The sequence below is a fragment of the Gopherus flavomarginatus genome, chromosome 9 (genome assembly GCF_025201925.1).
Source record: "Gopherus flavomarginatus isolate rGopFla2 chromosome 9, rGopFla2.mat.asm, whole genome shotgun sequence".
In the NCBI taxonomy this organism is placed as follows: domain Eukaryota; kingdom Metazoa; phylum Chordata; order Testudines; family Testudinidae; genus Gopherus; species Gopherus flavomarginatus.
Window position 1 is genome coordinate 61,903,333 of NC_066625.1, and position 16,785 is coordinate 61,920,117.

Genomic DNA, 16,785 nt, shown 5'->3' on the forward strand with positions numbered 1-16,785 from the left:
AATTTTGCATCAGGCCCTTAACTCCTGGTTGAGCTAGAGCATCACTTTAGGCTACCTCTACAGAAGCAACTACAGGTGTGAATCCCAGTTTGCATTAAACATACTTGCCCTAGCTCTGCTCAAGCTAGTGCGCTAAAAATAGCATTGTAGACAGAGTAGCATGGGCAGCAGCAAGTGTCATATACACGAGGTTCAGTGGGGTGTCGTACTCGGGATGCCTAGCATGAGAATGTCTAACACGAGCTGGTAATTATACTCCTAGTTCCCAGTGTAGACATACCCTTAAAAAGACAGGCAGTCTTGATGTACTGCATCTTTGATATTGCTGGGGCAGCAGCACTGATAACAGGCCAAATAAGAGTACTGATAAATGGCCCCTCATGGGATTTTAAGAGGCACCTCTGATTAGCGAGAATAGGATTATATCTCCCATGCACAGGGAGCGACGATCGTGTTGATGCTAATCAGGATGCATGCTTCATCTTCTGCAGACGGAGCTGAAAACTTGTTCCCTTAATGGGTGAAAGCAAAGGTGAGCTGAAATCATGGGGGTGCCTCCATGGCAGCAGGAGATACCAAATGCTTCAGCATTTAAATAATAAACAAAGCACATACTCCATGTTTCATGACCACCAGGTCTATGTTGTCTGGTAAGCATATACGTTTTTCACCTTCTCAATTACATCAAGCTCACATTTGTTCCTGTGACAGTATCTCTGGATTTTTAATCAACTCAGACTACAAAAGAAGGAGGTACATGCTAGGCCCCCCTACACACACACACACACTTTTTTTTCATATAGTATTGAGCTGGGGAGATTTAATATCACCACCAACCCCAGTGGGATCATGCCCACTGCAGCTCTGGGTCCCAGCACCTTGCCTGCTGAGTCTGCGACATGCTCAGCCCCCCACTGGGTTGCAGAGCTGAGGTTGGCACCTTTCTTCAGACATTGTGACCTGGCACACAGGATCGCAGTGCCCCTGAGGTTTGGCTCATCCGCTCCTCCGTTGATGGAGACAGAGGAGCAGATGGGCAAAATTTGAGTGAGTGGTGTTGCAAACTAGCACACAGGGATCACAGTACCACTCACGTTTGGCTGCCCCCACCTCTGGACATGCCAAACCTGAGTGGTGCTGTGATACCCAGGTGCCAGGTCCCAACACTATTCTGGGGCCCCTCTCCAACAAGGGACTTGGGGGGAACTGCCCCTTTTTCCACCATCACTGTTACCCTCTGGCAACCCTGCTAGCTATGATACACGCTGTGTGTAGCGTGCATAAGGCTGCAGGCACCACTGGTGCAGACACTGAAATGCTAATAAAGCAAGATGTACAAGAACAGAAAAGTGTGAAACTCTGCCCTAAATATAAGCGGTTATGTTAAAAGGAGCACCCAGCCAGCATATGCATGTAGCTCTGATGGCGAACAAAGCTTAGATGATATTCAACCCCCAAACACACATCCTCTTTCTAATTCTCCTCTCCATATATCACAAAACTAGCCAGCTCTGCTGTATGACCCAGTTTCAGCAAATCCACAGGCAACATTATGACATCTGAGCATCGCTTTATTTTCCATTTTGGGAGTGGGGAAGGAATCTACTAGTGACCCCTCATTTTTCTCTTAATTCCACAACTCAAGGGCCCTGTGTGAGATTGACCCATGTTAGCTGATGAGTGCTAGATGCAAATACCATAAAACCCCCACTCCTTGAATCGGGCAAGAGTAGTACATTTCAGTGATGCAAGGTATGTATTATTCCTTCCCTCCCTCACCCCGCCACCATGCTCTTAGAACGGGTCTCAAACACGCGGCCCACAAAGTTGTTTTCTGCGGCCCGTGAGCTCCTCATGCCCCCCCCCAGCCTTTACCTAGAGCGGTTCCAGCTGGGTGTGCACTGGAGGCAGGGCAGGCTCCCTGCCTGCTTGCCTTGCCCCGTGCTACTCTGGAAAGCAGAAAGAACATGAGGGAAGAGAGGCACAGGGGCCATGTGTTGATGTTGCTTCAAGCACCACGTCCAGCAGCTCCCATTGGCTGTGGTTCCCTGTTTCCAGCCAATGGGAGCTGATGGGGGTGGTTCCTGAAGCAACAGCAACACACGCCCCCTGTGCCCTTGCTCCTCCACGTTCCAGCCACTTCCCAGAGCAGCATGGGGGCAGGGCCGGAGCCCACCCCCCCGAGCCCCTCCTGCAGTCGAACCCCCTGCCTTGAGCCCCTTGCCTCACCCTGCACCCTGACCCACTGCCACACCCCTCTGGCACCCCAACCCATTGCCCTGAGCCCCCTGCTGTACCCTGCACCGAGCCCCCTTCTGCACCCCGCACCCCTCCTGCACCCCAACCCCCTTCCCTGAGCCACCTGCCACACCCTGCACCTGACCCCCTGCCCTGAACCCCCTCCTGTACCCCAGTTCCCTTCCCTGACCCCCTGCCCTGAGCCCCCTGCTGCACCCCACACCCCTCCTGAACCCCGACCCCCTTCCCTGCACCTGACCCCCTGCCCTGAACCCACTGCCACACCCCGCACCCCTCCTGAGCCCCCTGCCACACCGCTCCTGCACCCTGCTCCCCTGCCCTGACCACTTGCCGCACCACTCACCCCTCCTGCACCCCCCACCAACTCCCTGCCTTGAGCTCCCTGCTGCACCCCTCCTGCACCCGACCCCCAGCCCTGACCTCCTGCCACACCCCTCATCCCTCCTTCACCCCCTGGGGGCAGGGAGGGGGTGGAGTTAGGGTGGGGCTTTCGGGGAAAGGGTTGGAAGGGGGGCAGGGAAGGGGTAGGAAGAGGCGGGACAGGGATGTGGCCTCATGGAAGGGGTGGAGTGGGGGTGAGGCTGAGGGTGGCCGGGGGGGGGTGGTGTCAGTAATGCAGCCCTTGAGCCAATGTATTAGTCCTCATGTGGCCTCCTGGTCACTTGAGTTTGAGACCCCTGTGCTAGAAGCATGTTTTCCCAGCCACTGCCACATTGGGGAGCAAGGGACACATTCATTTTCTGTTTAATTCTTGCATGACCCTGTGAAATATTCTAAGTTGTCTCCTGTCTAATTTTTCTTTTTGCTTTCCCTCTGAGTACACTGCACATGTTTTACTATGATAGATACGCTTTAACATTTCCATTAGCTCTGCCTTTCATGTGCGTGTGTAAGAGGAAGGGCGTGTTTTCTGTTTCAGTATTGCTCTTGCTGGGCCTGTAGGAAGCTTCTGATCTCTTTATCACCCAGACTAAATTTTCTTAGTGTGTGTTTTCATAACAACCAGAATCAGCAAATGCTGTTGGCAGGGGAGACTTTCTCCACTCAATGGCTGCTTTTAAATAGTGAAGGGAAATGCCTGACCATGAAGAAAAAACAAAATGGTATCTCACCTATTGATCAACTAGCTCACGATCAGATGCTATTTTCTATGTCCAGTGTTTAGTACCATGCAGCAGGCACAATGCCTCTAGCAGCCCTGGAATGCTAGCATAGCTGCTGCTCCACATTTGGAAAGGATGCTGTATTCACTCTTTGTTCCCTTCCTCCCCACCTCCCTTCAGCCAGCTGCATGGACCAGCACGGAGTCTCTCTGGGTAGAAGAGACCCCAGGTCCTGGAGCTTAGAAGTAGACTAGTACCTGGCCCATCGTGCACTCATAGAGAGCCAATCATTATGGGCCAGAATATGACATCTGTCCACATGGCCAGCCTGAGCTAATAGAGGTGCATGACAACAATTATAGTGAGGATGATGGGCATTAGAGCAATACAAACGGTGACGCTTGAATATTCCTGAGGGTACAGGAGGAGAGGATCTTCCTCCACCAGACCCTGTACTCTTTCTTTCCATGCCCCCTTTTCCCCCTCCTTCCAGTTCAACCTTCCTCACCCGCATTTCAGTCCTCCCTGGTCATGTCAAAGTTTGACTATTTTTCTTTCTGTAGTTCCCCCAAAGTTTCTTGGCCTGGTGGAGTCACCTTTCCCAACCATGACTGGCAGACAGGGTTGCTTCTAGGGATTGTTAGTTTTCTAAAATGCTTCCCAACTCTGGGGTAAGTCCTCCTTAAAGAAAAACTCCACAGTGAAGGAGCCCTGGATGCCTAATGTAAAGAAACCAAACTCATTACTCTTTATAAACATCAGCATGAGAGCAGGAGCAAAGCTGCCTTTGGGTATTAATTAAGGTGAGTCCTAGCTGCAGTACTTCCTCCAAAACCACATATGGAAATTCTCAGGCTGCCATCAGTCTCCTCCTCTCACACACAAAAGAGAAGTGGTTTTGTGTGCAGGTAGGTTATATAAGTGGCCTTTTACTGGCAGTAAAGCAATCAACAGAACTGGAAATTATATGACTTGATTGCTTAATTGAATCAGGGAACATGCAGCCACAGTACATTTTTCTTGCATAAGCATTATCCCCTGGACACAGTGTTCTCTCCAAACAGCTTTCAGTACTAAAGTAGCTCTCTCTTTTGTGTTCTGTGAAGCAAATCCTGCAACCCTAGCTCATGCAACGCTGAAGCTAATGAGAGTTTTGCCTTAGTAACAAACTGCAGGATTTGGCCCTAAAGGTTAGTGTAGAAATATTGCATGGTGACTGAAAACTAGTGTAACAAGTGAAGAATGTGTATATATTCTTCAAACTGTACCATGGCTACCTGAGAATCCTTTTGCTAACAGGGATCATTATGGACATTGGTAGCAGATCTTGGCACACACAAAAGAGAAGTCAATCCCAAAAGATGAACTACAAGGGTTTTAAAAAAAAAAAAACCTCGTACACAGGCTCCTCGGAGAGGAAATAGGTGCATGGCTATCTTACAGGGTACGGAATATTCAACAACAATTTAAATAAGCTGGATCCCAGAGATCCTAATAAATCTGAACTGCAACCTCTCTTGGTCCTCTGACAGAGTACATAACATCATCCAGTTTGTGTCTGGAGTTACAGCATTAAAGTATAGGACAGATGGAAAAAGAACACATCGGAGAGCTAAATTCAACGGATCTTAATTCAAAATTACATCAGCAGGAACATTCTGGCTTCTTCCTGAACGCCAAACAGGCCAAAGGGAAAAACTGTGCTAAGTTCTTGTGTGCCCTGTTGTGTTCTGGAAATCTGAAACCCTCACTGTGTAAATGTGAGGTGCGGTGCTGGGCGTTATCTTGCTATAGAAACGGTGTGGGAAACTTGTCTCTGCTTCTGAAAAGGATTTAGAAGCAAATAGGGTCAGTTTTAACAGGGGTTCATGTAAATTGTGTCTGAAACTACCCTGGTATGATGATTTTCATTTGATAAATCTGTGTTATCTGTAATTACACATGCTACATATCATCATGGGAGATAAGAAATACAGAAATGGACCAGATGTTGGCCTCTATTAAGTCTGATTTGTGCCACTTTGTAGTACATAGCTGACTTTAACCCTGGTCTATGTCCAGCTGAGGATTCTCCCTTGCGTGCCACTATCCTTTGTAGACGTTAGTGCAACAGGTACGAACAGATTCAGGCTGATCCTAAATTGCTGGAATATCCCTTAGGAGGTCATTGCAGTCAGTGTAACTTGGAGGCTTTTCTAAGTTGTGCCAGGGCCCAGCTGGCCCCAGGTTCAGGTGACAAGGGGGTACAAAACCACATCTGCCCCACGTCTCAAGTCCTTTCATGGAGCACTGCTCAGGCAGACCCAAGTTTCTAGCCCTAGTGTGTGCAAGTGTTTAAGGTTTGGCTAAAAGCCACTGTTTGTACACTAAGGGTTACGGCTTTGAGTGTGAAGCTGACACATTTACCCTTTCCTGAGAAGGCCAAGAGGAAATGGCAAAGCTATTTTGCTCTCAGTAACTTTCATCTGTTTAATTTTTGTTGCTAAAATAGTCAAAAATCCTTTAAAAAAGATGATTAATGAAGAAAGAAGGTGGTGTGAATAATGCATCCTTTGATCAACTTTCTAACGCCCCTGAGGTTCACGGCCACATCCCTCTCTCTCAGTATCTAACAGCCTCGCTCTTTCTGCCTTATCCCTCCTCAGAAAGACTCTTGTTTTGTTCCCCTGTGACCTGCCACAAGCTGAGGAGTTGAGAAGGGCCAACTTGCATCATGTCATTAGCCATCTGTAGATGGTGACAGCACAACGGAGCTGCTTGCAGCCTGATTCCATGTGGATTGTTAGCTATATGCAGTGGTGGGACATCTTATGTGGCAATGTGCCACATGATAGGCGTGGTGGAGGATGGTCTCTAAGGCACATGTGTGCTCAGAGAAGCTGCTTTAAGTTTCACCAACTTAGCTGGACAGTTGCTTCTTCAAGTGCCCAGAATCTGCACAGAGGCTAGAAAAGAGGCCAGTGAGTTTGTGCAAGCTTAAAAAAGAGAAAAAAATCTACAACTAACTGAGCTCCCAAGACAGACTCTGACATTTGGGACATTTTCAGTTTTATAGGACATATGGTCAAAGATTTGGCAATCAGAACTGCCCCATTAAAAATGGAACAGCTGTCAACTCTAAGGCTTAGAGCATTATTAAATCTAAACCTAATTACACGGAGGTTCACATGCTTATAACTTAATATCTTGACTTAACTTATGACAGTTTCTACTGGTCATGTTTGCTGCTCAGAACACACAGAGCAAGTATGTGCTCTCCAAAGAAGTTCTATTTATCCTGAACTCCCTGAGACATCTCAGCCGGAGGCTTGGTGACCACAAAGCCAGAAATTTTGGTTCCAAAGTGAACTGTAATCTGGTCATTTAGTTCATGGAAGGGAATTGCATGTTGTCATCAACAGAGCGAGAAACCTGAACACGCCAACTAGCACCATCCTTGTATTAAAAATGTAGAAATTCATAATTTACTGTTTTGATTTTTTTGTTTTGTTTTGCAACAGGCCGAGTGGCTGCTGAAGACAGACAGGAGGCAGAGGATCAGTAGAGAAGCAGCTGAAGTGTCCCTCCTCCAAAAGAGGAAATGCTATTCTAGAAAAGAACATTAGACCAATGCAGTTCATTGGGTTTGCACTCTGAGTGAACAAACTAATAGACTATTTTTAAAAACTAGTCTTCAGATAACACTGGCATGCACTTGGGAATATTTCCATTGCCACTTCATGCCTGTTTGCATAAAAGCACTTCAAGCTGGTTGAGAAATGAAACCCGTAACCGCCTCAAGGCAATAGAGGTTTTAAAATGTAGCTTTGATGCTATATAATGGTCCTTTCTTTGTAGAGAATCTAAAGGGAAACAAATAAACTCTCAAATTTCCATATTCCTGTAAGTGGAAACTCATGCATTTCTAAGTTCCAAATTTTATTTTTTCCCCTAGCATTTTCACTTTCTTTGGTTTTCACAATAATTTGGTCAAAACCCAAGATGTATGGGTTGGAGATTCTAAGCACACACCAACCCAACTGAGATATTCCCACCAAATACCAGGCCTACCAAAATGTTGACAGGGTTACTTTGATCGTCAGCTTTCCCTATGCAAGAGCAACTACTCAAACTGGAACTGAGCAAGAACTGCAACCACCACCAAAAATCTTCAATTAGTTTCTTGACCTTTTAAATAACTGCGCTTATAACCATTCTGTGTTTGCTGTGCATGAATGTTCATGCCATCAACTTAGACTGGGATGAATGTTTCTCTAAAAGAGATTTTTCAAAGCTGCAAAACTTCAGCTTTATTTTACTGTGTGTGAGGGTCAGTGCTGAAAGTGTTTGTGTACTTATTCAATGTGGGAGCAGAAATTATACGAGAAACCACCACCGCTCAAATAGTGAATGATGATGATGATAGCCATAATAAGCAATGAAACATTATAATTAGTGCAAAATTCCTACTCCATCCCTAAAATTGCAGTCAGTTCCCCCCAAGCACAAGAGTAAGTAATGACCTTTCCATTTGGTACAGTCCAATGTTGCTTTAAAATGTTAAGACATGACTTGACCAGAGTGGAAGCCCATTCCACCCAAACACTAAATTATGAATTTCTACATTTTGAATACAATGCATCCTCTTAGTGAAATACCTCCTCACATTTCCACATATATTCTCTCTTCATTGATACCAGCCCTGCTAATACAAGTCTGTTCAATGATCTCATGTGGATCCTGGATCTTATCTCTGTAATAGTGTGATGGGGTGTACCAGCCCTCTGAGGACCCCTGCTGGAGGCCTCATGGTCTTACCACACCCTGTCCCAGAAAAAGAGCAGTGAAGATGGGTCCTCCAGGCCTTCCTAGAGAGGCTGCAGGGAAGCAGCCAATCAGAGCATAGCAGGTCACATAAAAGGTACTGAACAGGTCAGTTTCTGGTGGGGACTAGAGGAATGAGGAAGGTGTGTTTTGCTGGAGTTTTAGGGCAAACCAGAAGATGGCTTTTGATGGCACTGACATTCTGTGAGGAAGAATTTCAGCTCTGAGGTAAGGGTAAAGAGGAAGGGGTTCTGTGGGAAGTGGCCCAGGGAATAGCAGCAGCAGCAGCAGCAGCAACAACAACTATTACAGGAAACAACAGGTGGTTGCTATTTATAGGGTCCCTGGGTTGGACCCAGAGTAGTGGGAGGTCCTGAGTCCCCCTGCTGGCATGGTGGCCTAAGCCTTGAGATGGGGATAAGGGTTGTTTAGAGGTCCAAGTGAAGGGCAGGACTTAGTCTCCAGGCAGGAAGTCTGGGGCACTGCTCTGTACCAGAGAACATGTGGACTTAAAGCTAGCCCAGAAAGGGCTGAGAACTGAGCCCAAAGACAGGGCTAAAGATACCAAGAAGGGCACAGTGATAGGTCCTGTTGGACTTTTGTTACCCTGGAAGAGGTTCATAAACTAGAATCATAGAATATCAGGGCTGGAAGGGACCTCAGGAGGTCATCTAGTCCAACCCTCTGCTCAAAGCAGGACCAATCCCCAACTAAAACATCCCAGCCAGGGCTTTGTCAAGCCTGACCTTAAAAATCTCTAACCAAGGAGATTCCGCCACCTCCCTAAGTAACCCATTCCAATGCTTCACCACCCTCCTAGTGAAATTTTTTTCCTAATATCAAACCTAAACCTCCCCTACTGCAACTCGAGACCATTACTCCTTGTTCTGTCATCTGCTACCACTAAGAACAGTCTAGATCCATCCTCTTTGGAACCCCCTTTCAGGTAGTTGAAAGCAGCTATCAAATCCCTCCTTATTCTTCTCTTCTGCAGACTAAATAAAATCAGTTCCTTCAGCCTCTCCTCATAAGTCATGTGCTCCAGCCCCCTAATCATTTTTGTTGCTCTCTGCTGGACTCTTTCCAGTTTTTCCACATCCTTCTTGTACTGTGGGACCCAAATCTGGACACACTACTCCAGATGATCATTCCCCTCTATTCGGCATTAGTGAGGTCTCATGTCCCTCAATCTGCTGGCATGGCTCCTACTTATGCAGCCCAAAATGCCATTAGCCTACTTGGCAACAAGGGCACACTGTTGACTCATATCCAGCTTCTCTTCCACTGTAGAGATGAGTGGCCCCTGTCACAAACAGCCCTTAGATACTTTAGAATAGTGTACTTTAATCAAGCCACCTCTTTGTTACTTTAAGATTAAATAATCCCAGCTTCATTAAGCATTTTCTTCAGAGGTACTCTCCATTATACTGGTCATCTCTGCCTACACTATACACTAAGTTGAAGAGTGTGTCATTCTTTAAGTGAGGAGGCCAAAACTGGACACATTATTCAAAATATATATAACAGAGCCCTATAAACTGGTGGATTAATTTCCTTGGATTTAAAAATATACCACTTTTAATACAAGCCAGCATTTTACTATCCTGCATACTAACCTAAGAATCTGAATGTTGGATTTATCACCACACCCAAATCCTTTTCCTTCCACCATATTAACAACCATTTGAGCTCTGCTTAGCCTAGGTATTATTTCTACCTAAGTGCATCTCTTTGCATTTAAATACATAACATTTTATGTTCCACCTTCAAATTCAGTAACCTAATTCCAAGCCATTTCATACTAGGAAACAGTAAGTGGCTGAAAGGTAAGGTAGGGCAACTGAAAAAAACTATTCCAAGACAAAGCTGCCTGGAAAACTTTGAAGGATGAGATTTCTTAGTTGAAATTTCTCTGTTTCTCCTCTTTTTTCCCTCCTATAATTTCGGATGAAAGAGTGAAATAAAAACCCAGTTATGTTGCCAGTGCTGTCATTTCAAAGAGTGACAGCAGAATGTTCTATTTTCAGACCATGCTGCAAGCTCAGCATTTGTTTTCCTGGCATTTCTTAATTGTGGTAACTTATTAATGTTCTTTATTAAAATTTCTTGGCAGCTTTTCCTGAGTAACGCTGGAAGCTTGACAGCTGAGGTTTGTTAAATTGGCATTATCATTCTAGGTGTCCAGTGTCTAACAAAAGCACAACTTCACCTGTGATTTCAACAAATGCTTCGCCTCTGTTCCTACTGCTCACCTGAATGGTTGGTTCACTTTGCTGTTTTTCATCAAATTGTGACAATACTATAGAAAGTTTAGTCTATAGTCCATTTTTACTTCCTTTTAGGCTTTTTAGTTTAGAACAATGAAGGATTCCAGAAACCAACTAGCAAGGGCAGGGTTAACAAAAGTTCTGCAAACTCCCTTTATCAGCCTTCATAAGAGCTGGTATATAGAAATCACAGAACGTTATTTGCTGCTTTATTAGGCACATGATGAGAAAGTGACTGAGGGGCTGCCCTCCATTGCTGCAGAAGGCCTTAAAAAGTCTTGCATGATTTCCTTTCAATGTTCAGCTACGAGAAGTAAATTGTCTAGTGTGATGCAAAGCTACTTGTGTTCCTATGTAGGTTCAGTCTTCCTGAACCATTCTGAGAAATAGTGATAGTGATGCAGCAGTTTACAACAGTTCTGCTTTCAAAAGAATGAAGTTAATTAGAAATCATACAGGACCACATAGTACAAATCTGCTCATCGTGCTCAAAATGATATTCAAACGGAATAAGCTAGCAGCTGAATGAAAATCCTACACCTAACAGTGATTTTTCTCTTGCCCCTTTGAAATGGGGACTTGCTGCAAACTTAGTCTATTCAGACACTAACTTTCTTGTATGCACTCTTGTGGAATTTTTGCCTACACTGTACCATTGCAGGTGCAAAGCTGAGTATTTGTGCCTCTAATTATTTGATTGCAGCTACAACCCCCATAGGTTTGCAAGTACTCAGATTTGCACCCACCGTTTACTTCAGCAGATGCAAAAACTCAAGTGTAAGTTGTGTGGGTGCAAACTGTATGTGCAAAACAGTCTTTGAGCTGCACAACTCATCGGTGTTCATGTAGCAGGGGATATGAGTCTAATACTGCATGTCCTGTCCTCGCCTTGTCAATAGTAAATAACTTTGCACATCTACAGAGACTGTTTTTACCCCTAGGATTTGTGTACTTTACAAAGGTCAGTAAATCTTCACAAAGCATTCCTGTGCAGTTCTTTCCAGTCCCAGAGCCTGTGAATTCCATTGGGGAAAACACCAGGCTCCTGTAAGTAAAACTCTCTTCCTGGAAAATAGGTGAAATGTTAAGGCTCCAGGCCTGTATCCCATTCTTCAGTGTGTTTGTTAGGGGCACCTTTTCCAGACGTGTCAAGTACCCTCACCTCCCATTATCTGTAGCATCTCTAAAATCAGGCCTTACACTATGTCTTTGGGAAAGTCACATAAGTCAGTGGCATAGCTAGAAATTAGACCCAACAGCCTTGACACCCACTCACTGCCTTACCTGCTGGACACACTCTCCCCTTCCAACAACAACATCTGCCTGTTTTATTAGTGTGTTTCTCTCACTCCCCTACACACTGATTCTTTGTCATGTGAGGGAAGTCTGTGTCAGGTTGTGTGTTTACTGAATATGAGGTTATTACCTGCCATGATTTGTGTCTAGACTCCTGTCAGCAGGGCAGGTGACAGGATGGTGAGTGGTATAGAGAAGGCTTACATCAGCCACATGCCCCTTTCAGCTGTTCCTGCACAAACTGCTAACAGTTCAGAAGCACAGAGGCTGCAGGGGGCAAGAATATCAAGACACAAGAGCTTCTGAGCAAACTAAACTTCTGGACAGTCCTGCCTGTAGAAGAAGCTACATGGTGCGGGGAGGGGGTGAAATAGGGTGACCAGACAGCAAGTGTGAAAAATTGGGATGGGGGTTGGGGGTAATAGGAGCCTATTAAGAAAAAGACCCACAAATTGGGACTGTCCCTATAAAATCAGGCCATCTGGTCCCCCTAGGGCAAAATAAAACAGAACTTCATTTTCTGAGGGCTGTTAGGAAATTGTCAGTGAGGCTTCCATACATTACCCACGTGCATTCACTACTTCCAGCTGCATTTTTGTCCTTTGAAGAGAAATTCTTCAGGTCATTAGTCCTTAGCACTGTAGTGCTTTTCCCATAGACGTTTTGGACAACAAGTAAAATTAAAGCTGAGTATTTTTGTTAAATGTATAATGTTGTCCAGCACACAGGTTTCTTTAAAATAAAACTTGCATAAATCCCTGTTGGAGCCTATAGTCCCTACTGGCATGCAAATAAATGATAATACGTTCTAAGGGCCTGATCTTGCAAAGGAGTTATAAAACCTTAAACTTCAGGGCATCAGCCACTTAGGATAGGGGTGAGGAAAGAAACTTCCTCACACTCCCCAGCACTTCACACTAGTCATGTGCCTCACTCACAGTTTCCCCTTTCCAGAGACAAAACACCAAACATGCTGTCCCACTGATTTGATCTAGTACAGCAAAGCCTATGAGGCAATCACAGTAATCCAACTGCTATGCCAACAGCATTAAGTAAAATCTCCAAACCAAACATATTCTAAATATCTTCTCCTAAGGATGAATATGATTCAAACACTATTTCACACACACAATTACAGAGCAGTAATTGTCTCTTCTCTCTAGCCACGTGTACTTTACAATCTCTCCATTGATCTTCACTAGACATCATCCAAACATTGATGCATCCTGGTTGGTGGTTGTGAAACTTGACTCTTCAGTAAGTTGAAAATTAATAAAAACATGATCCAGAGTCTTTATGGGGATTAATTTGTTTCAGATGCTTACCAGAGCTAGATACTGAAAGGCTGGTGCTGCTATAGCTACAGGTTTGTTTTTGTGTTTTGTTGTTGTGAGCTTGTACCATGAAGCGTCATGCCTGCCATCTCAAAACTTTAATCAGGTAAGGAGAGTGTGTACACACATCGTGTTTTTGTCTTACCGTTTTCCTATCACCTGTGGATGAACACTTTTCACAAACCAATTACTCTTTCTGGCCTATCAGGCCTCATCCTCAAAGGACACCTGCACAATGCTTTCAAAAGATGAGACTGGAAGTGTAACTTCATAACTCTGCTAGACACTATAAATCATGGACTGAACAGAGACACTGGATTTATGGCTTATTACAACAAACTGTAACCCACTAACTCCCTTTTTTTGTCCTATGACTGCAGAGGTGTTAACAGGCTACTGTATCTTGAATCGTCTCTTAGAATATCTGGTAACTCCTTATGCTAAGCAACCTTGAATTTAGAAGTGATGCTTGAAGTATCTTTCCCAGACCTGAAGAAGACCTCTGTCCCCTGCACCAACAGCAGTTGGTCCAATAAAAGATATTACCACACCCACCTTGTATCGCAAAACTGAAGATTTTACCATCAATGCTAGTCAATTCCTGGCTTCTAAAAATCATCCTAAAGAAGAGTTTGCTTTGTCTTCCTTCCTCGCACCCCACCCTCTGTCATGCCTCTTCCTTCCTCTTTTGAACCTGTCACTACAAAAAGCAAGTTCATCAGGGCGAGGCAGGATACTGTAAAGCAATGATGAGAGCACCACATAGGTAGTGCCTGTATTTATTTATTTAGAGAGAGAGAGAGTGGGGAGGGGCAGATTTTTATGGAAAATGCAATTAGATCCAAAATTTGCAGAGCGAATATGCACCAGGCTTTTGTCTCTGGGAAAAGTAACCTTCTGAGGCTTAGGGCAAGAAGGAAATGAGGAATGATATGGGTTTGTTTGTGGTGAGAAGTAAGGTCTGAAGCAGCATAATAAACATTTAGGCAAAATAAGTCTTTGATAAGCACTAGCCCTACTAAAAAGGGAAGAGAGGCAGCTGAAAACTCCTTAGCTAGGATACCCTGAATACAGTACGGTTAAAGGATAGAACCAAAGCTGCTCTTGTAGTAATTACTCAGAAAAATCACCCACCTGCCATATGTCCATCATTTAGGTAAGGAGGGAGTGTACATCTGGCAGCTCAATTTGATGCACTAGTAAAACCTATTGGAGTAGAAAAACCAGCAGAACAACAATGCTGAAAGAAAGGAGGGGAGGGACTGAGAGGAGGAGAAAGAAGAGAAATGTCTTGAATGTGCCAAACAATCCATTGCAAAGTGTTTCGCTTTTATTGTTTTGAGAATCTTTTATAACCTAAGAGTGAGCCATGGGCCTATCTGTAGCAGAATTTTCATTAATGCCAATGAGAGTTGTGGATTGAGAGTATTACGTGCCCAACATCCTCCTCAGCTCAGAAGTCCCTATTACATGGCTGCCCTTGGTAACAGTGAGAAGGTGATCAGCTACCTCTAGGAATAAATTTTTCCCCTCCTGAAGTGTTGAGATTATATATAAAAATATAATGTACCCAACTGAGTAATCTGTATAAGATCATTGCTGAGATTCGATGGAAACCATACAATGACTGGTATCCTATTCTTTCTCTTCTAGCTTCCTTTTTCTTCTACATAATCCATTGCAAATTGAAAGATATTGCCATCACATCCTAACAGGTACATGAACTAGCTGTCAAACAACATCTTACATGTCAGCATACCATATACTACTTTTTTTGTTTCATCTGACTCCCATACACATATAACACAACACTCTGTATGAAAGGATTTAACAGCCATTTTCACTCCTACTGGACATTCTCATTCACTAGCAAAACTGGAGTTTTCTAGGTAGAACAAATGCTATCAAAGAGCCCTAGCTCATGCAAATAGAGGTGTGGCTGTTTTGGAACCTAACTGAATGCAAGTACTAATGACGGTAGTGAGAGCGTACCCTGCACTTTGTCTAATGATCAGGACCAGTGCAAGGATATTTTGCACCCTAGGTGAAACTTCCACCTTGCGCCCCCCACTTCTCTTCCCCTCCCCGCAGAGCATCGCTTATTATAAACTTTCAAAAATGAATAGTGCATAATGTGGCATTGTTCATTAGAATTAATACAAGGGGGTCAGAGGAGATGATCACAATGGTCCCTTCTGGCCCTGGGAACCTATGAGCAAGGAGGAGGTTGAGAATGTCCCCATCTCACAGCATCTCTAAACGTTCCCAGGCTCTGAGTACTTTGCCCTCCGGGGGGGACCCAGGGGCAAGGAGAGCAGAGCCGGGCTCTCCCAGGGAACAGGTGAGGATTTCCCTGGGGATCGGGGCTGGCTCCCCACATTGGCATAGTGCCACTGGGGGGTCGGTGTTTGGAAGGGGCGCCAGCCCTCACTGCAGTGTTTCGTTTCACTTTCCCTCGCCTCAGGCGCAGCACATTGGAGGGTGAAGCTCACTTGAGCTCAGAACCTCCCCCAACGGCTCTGTCCCTCGGCTGCACTGGTCGCCATGCCCGGACAGCTGTCTCCTTGCTCTGCCACAGGCTGCCACTGACCATCCTGCGCTGTGCCCCTCGCTGCAGCAGCGGGTTTGTTATGGAGGCCTCACTCCCCACCCTGCCCCGCTCAGCTGACTCCAATGATGTTGGACACCGCTTTTTGGCACCCCCAAATCTTGGCACCCTAGGCGGCCGCCTAGTTTGCCTAGTGGTTACACCAGCCCTGCTAATGATGTATACGGGATTTGGTTTGGTCTGCACTTCTGTACAGGCCATGAATATATTGTGCTCCCTTGCTGAGCCAATAAGCCTGACCCCAGGAATATATCTTTATTATAATGGCAGTCTTTAGCCCCTTTGCTTCTGGAATTGGTCAGTGAATTATGCTGCTGTTTTACTGGGCACCAACAATGTGCTCAGCACTTCACAAAACATAGAAGCAGGCATGGTCCCGGTCCCGGTCCCAAGGAGCTTATATTCTAAAACAATACAATCTAACAGAAAACCCTGTATCATGCTACTTGATGGGTTTCATCTCAGCATTATGTTCCTATGATTACCAAGCATGTAATTTCTACTTAGTAATGATGGGAATTCCCACCAGATCTTGATCTATTTGGAGCACCAATTCCCTTCCCTATTCCATGGGCTGCAAAGCCCCTCTCACAGGAGAAAATAGAGCAGTGGAAACTCCACTGCCTTAAAACAACAGAATTTTCCACTTGACTTTCTCTCTGATAGCTTGTTCCAAGGAGGGGAATCAATATCTAACACTTTGACTTCTGCACTTATAGTCAAGATAATTAAATTGTTTATGCTAAGCTGGGGAAGTGCTAAATCCAGACTGTGTGTTTGGAGGAGAGGGGTATCATCCAGCTTTCCATCATCTTCCAAACCACTTTGAAATATCAGACTCTGGGGTTTTGGAGAGGTCCCCATCAATTATTTTATTTCAATTAACAACTTAATGGCAATATTAAGGTGAAAGATGGAGAACAGATTTAAAAATAAAAAAAAAAACAACCAGTGTGAATAGCAAAGAGAGAAGAATCCCGTTTTAAATAAATAAATAAATCCTGTGAATATAAGCTGGGGTTTCCTGAATGACAAAACAAAAGGATTTTTCCCCCTACCCAAAAAGAACATTAAGGTTGGAAAGTCAAGAGTTAGGAAATGGTAATAGTCAAATC

The 16,785-nt window shown here is 44.8% G+C and overlaps 1 protein-coding gene across 1 annotated transcript in view; it reads right to left on the reverse strand.

Moving 5' to 3' along the window:
• KLF13 (KLF transcription factor 13) overlaps window positions 1-16,785 on the reverse strand; it is a 47,314-nt gene that overhangs the window by 1,971 nt on the left and 28,558 nt on the right. The window lies entirely within an intron of this gene.